General features: G+C 43.0%; 2 non-coding genes across 2 annotated transcripts; both read left to right on the forward strand.

The window, feature by feature from the left end:
• Nucleotides 1-488: 488 nt before the first annotated feature.
• On the forward strand, nt 489-561 carry trnal-caa (transfer RNA leucine (anticodon CAA)). Its single transcript has one exon. It is a non-coding gene; the product is annotated as a tRNA-Leu (tRNA).
• Nucleotides 562-9,721: 9,160 nt separating this feature from the next.
• On the forward strand, nt 9,722-9,803 carry trnas-gcu (transfer RNA serine (anticodon GCU)). The gene has a single exon. It is a non-coding gene; the product is annotated as a tRNA-Ser (tRNA).
• The last annotated feature ends 505 nt before the right edge of the window (nt 9,804-10,308 follow it).

A 10,308-nucleotide genomic window follows, 5' to 3' on the forward strand; every position in this document is an offset into this window, starting at 1 on the left:
TTGCCCCTCTTATTTCCCCTTTCAGTTCCCCTCTGAACTTTCCATATTCTGCCTGGTGAATGAATAAAAAAAAGTTAGGATTTCCGTCAGTCTGAAACAGAAAGTTATTAGTTGATTAATGGCGACTTGAACAACTATTCGACTTTTTTCAGAGTTTAATGAGTATTGTGAAATTAAAACAGTGAACTATTTTGTCGAAGTTAATTCCCGAAACGAGAATGGGACCCGTCTCCCACATTGAGAGCTTTTGCAGACTGCAGCGATCTTCTGAGGGTTTCCTAAAACAACGGGCGCAGCAGAGTTACTGTAGTGCACTGGTTATCATGTTCGCTTATAAACGTGAAAAGTCCCCGGTTCGAAATTAATACAGTAAACTATTTTATAGAATTTAATTCCCTGAACGGGACAGGGACCCGTCTGCCACACTGAGAGCATTTGCAGTCGGCAGCTATCTTCTGAGGGTTTCCTATAGCGAAATGTGTAGCAGAGTTTCTGTAGTGTAGTGGTTATCACGTTCGCCTCAAACGCGAAAGGTCACCGGTTCGAAACCGGGCAGAAACATTTTGAAAAAGTTCCCCACTAAAAATCAAGAAGGATGAAAAAAAGCAAGAATTCAGTCTGTGGTTAAATATGAATAAAATACCATTGTAAACAATTTTACAACACCAAGTTATAGTCCAGCAATTTTATTTTAAATTCACAAGCTTTCGGAGGCTTCCTCCTTCGTCAGGTGAACGATGTGAAAATGCCACAATAAAATACCACAAAATGCCACAATAAAATATCAATAAAATACCACACCTCACAGAACCGATGTATTTTCCATTCTCTGTATAGTTCAATACACATTCAAATACTATACATATACAGACAGTGTCTCGCCCTCATTCACGTTTCATGCCCCGACTGTGCAGGAAGCCCCTCTCAAAGCTGCACATTGCGATTGTTTTCAGTTGATTTATGAGAGGTCATTAAAGGATCCTGCAGCGCTGCCTCGGTTTATAAATACAGTTATAAACTGCATTGCAGCCGCGGCAACAAACAAATCAGTTTTTCGATGTTCGATGTTCCCCAGCTCCCGCATTGAGTGAGGCCACGAGAGCAACAGCATTCAGGCCGCCTGTCCGATCACACGTTGCTGGCAGGAAGCTGCCATTGCCGCTTCAGACAACGCATTACTGCCCATCCCTGGGAAACAAGATAACACCGAAGCTTTGACAACACATCGCAGGCATCGTCTGTCCCGTAGTTGTTGCTCCGCTGCGAAGACAGAACTTGCCAGCTGTTTCAAAATTTACAACCAGAACACTGGATCCTCAGATCACTACCCGTTTAAAAAGTCTGTTGCTCTATCTACTGAGCTACGCAGGCTCGCAATTTGTTAAGTTCCTATCGTACATATTCATTGTAGGACTCTGAATTATCCATCGTAGACGTCGAAATTGGGTGAGGGTCCTGTTATAAAATTGTCAGCAGCGTGTTGAGGAGAATCCTTGTTTCTGTTGAACATGATGTAAGAAACATGGACAGTGAACTCGTGAGTTTACAATTTTTATTGTTTGTGCCAAATAAGAACATAAGAACATAAGAAATAGGAGCAGGAGTAGGCCAATCGGTCCCTCGAGCCTGCTCCGCCATTCAATAAGATCATGGCTGATCTGATCCTAACCTCAAATCTAAATTTATGTCCAATTTCCTGCCCGCTCCCCGTAACCCCGAATTCCCTTTACTTCTAGGAAACTGTCTATTTCTGTTTTAAATGTATTTAATGATGCAGCTATTATTTAACAATGTCTTGTCATTCGTTAGCAGCAATTAAAATAACACTTTCTATAGCGGCTCAAAAGCTAAACTTGCCCCACACGAGAGCTGGAAAAGGCCTCTCGACCTTTCAGCGTATTAACATCTGTAAGCTGAATAATTTCACCCGTTACACAGTGACACCAGGGAGAATATTTCCCATCCAGATTTTCCCCACACGAAACTTCCAACTGATGAATATCCGCTAAACGAAAAGAAGAATTGTATGTTTAGTTCTTTAGATTTAAAGATCTCGTACCGGCCCCTTTGCCATATCAGCTGTCGCTAATCTCTCCCTCTCCCCCTATAAACAAATAAATTCACACCTACTATTGCAAGACGGTAGGCCAGAGGAACCCAAGAGCTCACATGGGAAAACTAAGAAGTAGATGCGTTATGGAACTTACCAGTTGCACCTTGAACTCAAAATGTTCGATTGTTCCAGATGAGGTTCAAAATCACAACCTGGGCATTTCTGGAGTTCATAAAAGTACCGCACGCTGAGCGCTTGCGCCACAAGAGCAGCGCGCAATCGGTCCTATCAGTGCTCCCGTCAAACAGCTTCATTTTCCGTCTCTGAATTATCGCTTTGTGATCTTTTTCCGATTTCTCCAAGAAGCCTCCAATCAAGATGCGCTTCGATAAATATCCGCAGTGAACTTTAAAAGCCCTGGAATCTGAAACAAAACCCCAGAAGATAAGAACTTTTATTGATCTTATTATTAACTAAAGGACAACTTTTGATGGTGCTTTAAAGAGGATTTGGATAAAGTGTGAAATGAAACTGAGAAACTCTCTCTGAGCTGTCGTTGATTGAAGAGATGGGCGTTATTTCAGTTGAAAACCGAGGCTCGGAACTTTCTGATGGAGAAGTGTGACAGAAGATTGTGGTTAGTGGCAGTTACCGGGGAGATCAAGAGCAGAGGGAGAAAAGTCAAAGTCACAGCTGTGACAGCTCAAGTGCTCTGCTTATCTGTAATATTTTTAAAAAGTAATGTACAGTACAGGGAAAACCGATTTGGTATCGGTTCTCAAAAATACTAAAGGATACAGGTTCAAAGGGGGATTTGTGAAGAGGGAACGGATTTAACCGCCAGACCGAAATCATTCCACATGAATCTGAAGTGTCTTGCGGAAAACGGCAGCGCGAACTGTTATGTTCGTGTCATCACTTCAAAGACCCTCCAATTACCGAAAGTATCTTTGAATGAGTTGTGCACAAAACCGTGAGTGAAGCCGCTTTGCATTTGTCAAACGTGCAGGTGACGATATTGGCGTTAATAAGGGTCGATTTCAATTATTTGAAATCTCACCATGCCTCTTGACCCGAAAATCGACTGTGAAATTGAGGTTTTCATGTAAGTCGTGAATTGTAGGCAAAGCCGCATCAAACAGATCAGAGAAATGAAGAGCAGAAAATGTGGATGAAATTTGCACGAGTGAAAATCCCTGTTTTTCGGAAGACTCTGTCCCCAATGGTGGAGAGGATTGATATTTCGAGCTGTTATTCACCAGCCTTAACTTCAGTAATTTCCTGTTTGCTGACAATGAGATGAGACGAAATGAACAGGTCTAACGAGCCGGTCTGTCACACAGGACAATGATTCAGTGCAGCTCGTTACCCAGTCAATGGGCTCCGTTATAGCCGCTCCTGTCAGTCACACACAAAGATAAATTGTAAATCGGAAACAGAAAGAGTTAATGTATAACACTTAATATCAACCACCAGTTTTTCCCTCTTTCCGGCTTTTAAAACAATCTGTTTCACAGTTTGTCAAACCCAAAACAGCCTCTGGGATTTGCTGATCGTGAATTTCAGTGGAAATTGGGACCGTCACTTAGTATCGGAACAAATATACCCGCTGAGGTTTCGGGGTTGTTACTGGTTTATTTATATCAGTGAGTGACTGGTTTTAAACTAGGTGAGGATCTAAGCCTGAGGTAAGAGCCTGGGATAGACAAGAGATTCTACAATATATCAAGTTAAATTACATTGATTCCACCAACACTGTACATCACATCCCTTAAACATTGTTACCTGTTACTGTATAAAACTGGTGAGAGTGGAAATGGGAAATAACTGAAAAAACCTTCATTGTATCAAACGTATTATTATTATACAAACAATGTACAGCCTATCCCATAAAAAAGCCTCAATGTAAAACCAGTCGCCAGTCCCAGACCCGCTGTGCCCGTGATGTGATTTGCATCCGATTCTGACTGACTTAGTATCAGACGCGCTCCCGTCAACAGTAAACGGATGGGGCCGGATCCTTAAGAGAAAAATGAGGACCGACGTCCGCATAACCTGTCTTCATAATTTAACCATTTTAGCCCCGGTATCATTCTGGTCATTCGGCGCTGCACCACTCCAAGGCCAATATTTCCTTCCTGATGTGTGGTGCCCAGAGCTGAATGCAGTACTTTAAATGGGGTCTCAGCAGGGATTTCTATCTGTAACATACTTTCCCCCTTTGAATACCAGCTTCCTTGAGATAAAGGCCAACATCCCATGAGACATTTAAATCAATTTTTCTACCATTCCACTGGATTTAGCGATTTCTGTACTTGGACCCCTAAATCTCTCTGCTCCTCCACAGTTCCTAGCTTCTCACCATTTAGAAAATACTCTGATCTATCTTGCTTCAGTCCAAAGTAGATGAACTCACACTTCTCCATATTGAAAGTTTGAACAGAATGGGGCTCTTCTGCATAGAAAAGAGAAGGCGACCTGATATAGGACTTTAAGATTATCCAATGGTTTGATAGGTTAGACGTAGATAAGGTGTTTGCATTTGTGGAGGTGGGAACTCCAAATCATTGAGGCAATGAATATAAGGTAGTCACTATTTAATTCAACATTGCATTCAAGAGGAACACATTTACCCAGAGAGAAGTTAGAATGTGCAATTCGCTCCCACAAGGAGTAGTTTAGGCGAATAGCATGGATTCGTTTACAGCGAAGCTAGAAAAAGAAATGGAGGAGAAAGGAATATAATGGTTTGCTCATCGGGCTAGATTAAATGGGGATGGCGGAGGCTTGTTTGCAGCATAAACACCGGCATTTTCTAGCTGGGCCGAATTGCCTGTTTCCGTGATGTACATTCGATGTAATTCTATGTTGCTCCATCTGCCACAGTTTTGCCAACTCACTTAATTTATCAATTTCCCTTGGCAACTTTATGCTTCCATCTACATGACTCACTGTGACACCTATCTTGGTGTCAGCGACACACGTGGATATACGGCTCTCTATTCCTTGGTCTACGTCATTTATATGCCGGGTCTCTGTCTCCCACCTTCTAACCAACTCCCTACCCATTTCATTAGGTTGCCTTAAATTCTACGCACTGTCATTGTCGTTAACAGTCTCTTATATGGTACCTTATCGAATACCTCTGGAAGTCAATATCATATAACAACCATGGACACTCCATTATCTACCACGTTAGTTATATCTTCATAAAGTTCAACTAGTTTTGTTAGACTTGACTTACAAAATATCCATGCTGGCTCTCTCTGATCAATTCATGTTTATCCAAGTGCTCAATCTTTCTTTCCCTAATAACGGATACTGGCAACTTCCCCACAACGGATGTCAGACTAATGGGTCTATAATTTCCAACATCATCTCTGCTACCCATCCCAAATAATGGAGTGACATTGAAATTGTTTCCATCAAAGGAACAATTCCTGAACCAAGAGAGTTTGAACGATCATGACTAAAGCATGTACAATTTCCTCACCTAGTCCTCTCAGTCCCCTGGGATGGTCACCATCAGGTCCTGGAGATTTGTCTATCTTTCATCTAATTATTTTCTCCATTGCCATTATTTTACTTATACTGAATCCCCTTGATTTATTTACAGTTTTCCACATATCTCTGATATGTCAGCCTCATTTTCTGTGAAGAACGAAACAAAGTAAATATTTAGCAACTCTACATTTCATGATTTTCAATTACAATATCACCTCCATCCGTCTTTAAGCGGCCCACATTACTCTAAGCCTCCATTCTTTCACTTAATATACTGGTAAAAATCTTGACTGTTGTCCTCATTTTCCCTAACAGTTTTTTCTCCTTTTCCCTGTTTGGGCCTCTTCCGGTTTTTAATTTTCAGCACCAAAATAAACAATACTTTGCTGTAAAGTTCCTCTCAATATTTCTTCACTTTCAGAGAAAGAATTGTCCAAACCGGTAATTTACTTAATGTAACAAACATAAGTACACATAATCATCCGTATATCAACGCATTGATGGACACACAAAGATAGACACAACGAGATATGCAGGCAGCATCGGGATGAACAGGTGAACGAACAAGCTGAACAGACAAAGATGAAACGGTCTGAACCCCAAACAGTGACGTATCGCTGATAGATATTAATGAGAGGAGCTGGGGCTGAGCTATCATGAATGGGCGCCGTGGCTTAGTTGGTTAAAGCATCTGTCTTGTAAACAAAAGAGCCTGGATTCAACTCCCAGCAGTGCCTTGTGTAACTAATTATTTTTACCTAATTTGTGGAATTAAGCGACAAAATGGCACTTTGGAATTGGCATTTGTTCAGGTTTGAGGAGGAAACTGACATCAGATTGACTCTTCTAAAACGTCCTTTCATTGTACAGTCAGACCTCTCATAGAATGTTTCTGCAACGGGTTAACTTAAAGACACGTTCTTGTTTCTGGGCTCGTTGGGGTCAGGGTGTCATTCACGATTTGAGGTTCAAACCCGGAAGCAGTCCTAATTTGGACCTTGACTTGTGATCTTGACCTGCGGTGAAAATCTTTGCAAAGAGGAAAATGAAGTCACCAGATCACTCCACCTGAATCTCCAGACACCGATGAAATATATCCCAGGCTGTTAACAGAAGCAAGGAAGGAAATAACGGAGGCTCTGACCATCATTTTCCAATCCTCCCTGGTTACAGGTGATATGCCGAAGGATTGGAGGGCTGCTAAAGTTGGACTGTTGTATAAAAAGGGAGAAAAGGATAGATAAAGTAATTATAGGCCAGTCAGCCTAACCTCGGTCAGGCTGAAGGTATTCTATTAAATCTACTCTGCACTTCCTCCACGGCCAATACAGGGAGGAGGGGACTCTTGACTGACAAGCCTCAGCTCCATCAGGAGAGGGACACTGACCCACGCTCTCTCTTGCTTCTGGGATGTGCCACTTTAGAAAAAAAAGGTGAATTTCTCTATATCTTTAAACGCTCTGTCTCACTGCACATGATTTAAAGTGTATTGTGGGACGCTGTGAGTGTCTCTGTACCTGTAAACTCTCTGACTCACTGCACGGATGTTTAATGTGTACTGTAGGATAGTGTGTAAGTATCTCTGTATCTTTAAACTCTCTGTCTCTCTGCACAGGTATTGAAAGTGTATTGTAGGATGGTGTGTATGTCTTTATGCCTTGATACTCTCTGTCTCTCTGCACAGCATTGACAGTGTATTGTAGGATGACGTGTGTGTCTTTATGCCTTTAAACTCTCTGTTTCACTGCACAGCATTGACAGTGTATTGTCGGATGGTGTGAATGGGATGAGGGTCTGTGGGGCGAAGTGTAGCCGATTGGGAGCAGCGCCCGTTTGCGGGGTGAGTATTGAACGCTTGATTTTCTCTCTCCCTTCTATCTTTCTTTCTCTCTTTCTTTCTTTCACCTCCCTCTCTCCCATTCTTTCTTTCACTCTCTTTTCATTCCTCTTATTTCGTGCTTTTTCTTTCTGCCCCAGCACCTTTGTCTTTATCCTGTTTTTGTTCTCTCATGTGTCTCTGCTGGATGATCCACAATTCAGACCTGCCGCTTCTTCCAGCTTTTCCTTCCTTCTACGATCATGGTCTATTTCATTGAGACTTTCCTGCGGCCTTGCCGAATCTAACATTCACTTTCACATTCTTCCGGCTTTAAGTTTGCTCTCCATCGACCGCTGTTTCTCGGGGGCACATGTCCCGTTCGCATCAATGTTCATTTGTGCCTTGAAACCAGTCGATACATTTCGATCTGCTCCAGAGACAAGCTCTAAGAAAGCAGGGCTGGCATTCGGTAGGACAGCGCATACTTTTCCGTGAAATTTCCATGGGGTATCTTGTGACACGAGGGATGTTAACTGAAGAACTCGGTTTTGTTTTCATGGTCGTTGGCGCTTTTAACCGATCAGTTGATGTGCGGGAGAGACGGGCGGCGCAACAGAGCTGCGAAAGACGGCTGAAATGTGCATTTTTGGCAATCTGGGCGGTGCAGGAAAGTCGGAAATGTTCCGCTTGATCTTAATAGGTCTGTGGAAATGTCCGATTGAAAAGGAATGAGGAGAAATGAAAAGAGCGGCAATGGTGAAAAGGTGTCGATTACAGGAGGTTGGCCGTGAGCGAAAGGTCCTTTGAAAGTTCGGCGCGGAGGGGATTTTGTTCGGAAACGGCAGACTTTAAGCGCGTGAGGAAAGTGAAGTGCGAGCTGCGTCCTTGGGTCAAATTGGGTGTTTTCAGGAAAACAGCCATTGTGAAATCACAAAAATGAAAACAGAAAATGCTGAAAACGCTGAGCAGGTCAGGCAGCGCCTGTGGAGAAAGAACCAGAGGAATCGTTTCAGCTGTATGAGCTTTGGCATCCGATCTCAATGGCTAACCATGTGCGTGAATAACTGCGCTGTCTCAGATGCTGGTTTCCATCTCTGAATTATGAGGGTTCGAATCTCACTGCTGCCAGAATTTGTGCACCCTTCCATTTTCGCCGCCTCACCAAAAACCCTTCTTTGATCGGAAGTGCTTTTCCGCATTGCTGATTTACACCTGTTTGCACAATTCAGCTAAGTCTGGATTGCCACTCAACTGTTTCTTGGACGGAGGTCTTGGGACTGGAAGATATGATCTCGGTGAAGTATCAACCAATGTGCACAATGGCGCCCTGGTGAACCGAGTACCTCTTATAGTCAGTATAATATAAAAGATATGTACCATAATTATGAATTTCTTCTTTGCATCACACAAGGATTTATTATCAGGGAATGTACATGAGCAGGTCGATTTACGTCACGCTCCGGTCGCTTCGCATCGCCTCCCACAAATAGAATAGAATCAGAGAAAGGTCACAGCACGAAAAGAGGCCATTCGGCGCATCGAGTCCGTGCCGGCTCTCTGCACGTGCAATCCAGACAGACCCACTCCCCCACCCTATCCCTGTAGACCTGTATTCTCTTTCGTTTCAAATACTTATCCAGTTCTTTATTGAACACCACGATTGAATCTGCCTCCACCACCCCCTCGGGCGGTGTATTCCAGATCCTAAACACTCGCTGTGTCGAAAAGTTTTTCCTCATGTCACCTTTGGTTCTTTTGCCAAACACCTTAAATCTATGTTCTCTGGTCCTTGAACCTTCCGCCAATTGGAACAGTTTCTCTCTATCTCCTCTGTCTAGATTCTTCATGATTTTGAATACCTCTATCAAATCTCCTCGTAACTGTCTCTGTTCCAAGCAGAACAACCCCAGCTTCTCCAATCTATTCATGAAACGTATACCCCTCATCCCTGGAATCATTATAGTAAATCTCTTCTGTGGGGATTCGTTAGTAACATCGCCGAATCCACCACCATCAACATACTAGTGGTCATCATTAACCAGAAATTTAACTGGACCAGCTACATAAATATTGCGGCGACAAGAGCAGGCCAGAGGCTGGATATTCTGCGCCAAGTGACTCACCTTCTAACTCCCTAAAGCCGTTCAACCATTTCCAAGGCGCAAGTTGAGTGAGTTGGAATAATCATGTGATGGTCATCGACCTGAAACGTTAACTCTGTTTCTATGTCGAAAGATTCTGCCTGACCTGCTGAGGATATACACATTGACAGTTTTTATTTCAGATTGGCAACATAGCCAGAATTTTAATTTTGAATAAAGGGGGTTTCGCACGTTTCTGCATGCGACGAGGTGGCCGAGAGGTTAAGGCGACGGACTGCTAATCCATTGTGCTCTGCACGCGTGGGTTCGAATCCCATCCTCGTCGTTATTGCGTTTAAGTTTTGTTTCTCCCATTCAGTCCACCCAGAAAGTCTGGTGAAAGTCCCATCCTTCTCGAAACGGCAGACGGAGGGTTTTGCATTGTTTGCTGAAATCAGCAACAGTTCCTTCCAGGAAGGTGTTGAGATTGTGAGATTGTGAGATCGCGAAATATCAGAGTGTACATTGGTGTCATTGTAAAATGAGTAAATCTTATGGTCAACGTAAGAGAAACTTACGTCCCATAATTATGATTTATGTCCGGATCATTTCGTGTCTGTGTCTGTTTAAAAGGGATGTGCTGTCAGTCCCGGATCATTCTGTGTGCGTTTTACGCGATTTTCTTGATACCTTTTTCCTTCTGAACTGAAATGACGATCCTCTCTCGAGAAAAAGGTTCACCGCCTGCTTCGGGCAACTGGTCGGAAAAATAACAAAAACTGATGAGACCAAGTTCATGCTGCTGGGCTTCCATTCCAAGCTCCGCACTCTATCCCCCATTCAGACCCACC

This window comes from Heptranchias perlo, chromosome 20, assembly GCF_035084215.1.
Source record: "Heptranchias perlo isolate sHepPer1 chromosome 20, sHepPer1.hap1, whole genome shotgun sequence".
In the NCBI taxonomy this organism is placed as follows: Eukaryota; Metazoa; Chordata; class Chondrichthyes; order Hexanchiformes; family Hexanchidae; genus Heptranchias; species Heptranchias perlo.